Source organism: Cebus imitator, unplaced genomic scaffold, assembly GCF_001604975.1.
Source record: "Cebus imitator isolate Cc_AM_T3 unplaced genomic scaffold, Cebus_imitator-1.0 Scaffold604, whole genome shotgun sequence".
Classification (NCBI taxonomy): Eukaryota; Metazoa; Chordata; class Mammalia; order Primates; family Cebidae; genus Cebus; species Cebus imitator.
This window is the reverse complement of record NW_016107919.1, coordinates 42,807-44,051: the sequence shown is the minus strand read 5'-3', so window position 1 is coordinate 44,051 and position 1,245 is coordinate 42,807. Positions and strand designations below refer to the sequence as shown.

General features: G+C 37.5%; 1 protein-coding gene across 1 annotated transcript in view; it reads left to right on the top strand.

The window, feature by feature from the left end:
- VSIG4 (V-set and immunoglobulin domain containing 4) overlaps positions 1-1,245 on the top strand; it is a 23,557-nt gene that overhangs the window by 18,357 nt on the left and 3,955 nt on the right. The window lies entirely within an intron of this gene.

Genomic DNA, 1,245 nt, shown 5'->3' with positions numbered 1-1,245 from the left:
TGGACTTCCAAATGCTCTTTGTACCTCTCCTTTTCTACTTGCAGAGCTTTTTGGCTATCTCTGGGCATAGCTCAAACCTGTTTTATGTGCCACCTTTGCATTGCCATCTTTGGCTTCAAGACTTCCATAGCTCTATTCATCTCCCAGAAGAACATCTATTGGGAGAAGAGAAGTTAGAAAATGTCTCATGAAGAGTTGATTTAGAAAATGAGAAAATAACCTTCTGCAAAGTCTAAGCTCTCAGATGTTGCGTCTGTGCCCTATTTTCTCTACCAAGTTTTTCAGTACTTGACTCTCTTTTAAAGAGAATATTTCTTTGATTTGTAGCAGCTTATAACTTGAATTCTCTTAGTTCCAACAAGACACTCTAAGGACCACAAATACTGGATTCCTAGGACATAATATCTTTGAGTCTCATGAAAACAAGCCAGCTGCAGCAATAAATCCTAAGTACACTGAGATTCATTTCCATATGCCTCTCTATCCCCGATCTACCCTCTTAGATTCAGAATATTACAACTAAAAGTGCATTAGACTTCATCCAATCTTTTCATTGACCTTAAGGGGCAGCTAAGGCCTAGTGACAGTCAAGGATTTGGCTAAGGTCACTGTATTCATTTTTCCATGGCTGCTGTAAAAACTTACACCAAACCTAGTAGCTTAAAGCAACATAAATATATTATCTTCCACTTCTGGAGATAAGTCTGACACAATATCACTGAACTAAAATCAAAGTGTCAGTCAGAAAGACTGTGTTCCTTTTGGAGGCATTGGAGAATTAATTTCCTTGTCTTTTCCATCTTATAGAAGCTACCCACATTCCTTGGCTCATGGCCTTCTTCCTCCATTTTCAAAACTAAAAATGTAGCATTCTCAAATCTCTATTCCTTTTTATTGTGTAAACTAACATACTCACAGGTTCCAGGAATTTGGATGTGAATATCTTTAGAGGACCATTATTCTGCCTACAACAGTCATACAGCAAGTAAATATCAGATCTAGGACTGGCAGCCCAGTCCAGTTGATTCCTTCAACTTTTAGGCATAATGGGAATATGTACCTCAAGTGGCTCAGTGGAAATATGTTTTCAGGATGAAGGAAGCTGGGGACTTAACCAGAGAATATGATAGGAAGAATCTTTGTGGCTAGAAGTAACTGACCAGAATATTCATAAGGTGTGTAGCATTTTTGGTGAAGCTGGAAAATCAGGATATTATTTTCTTTTTCTTTTTTTTTTTTTTTTTC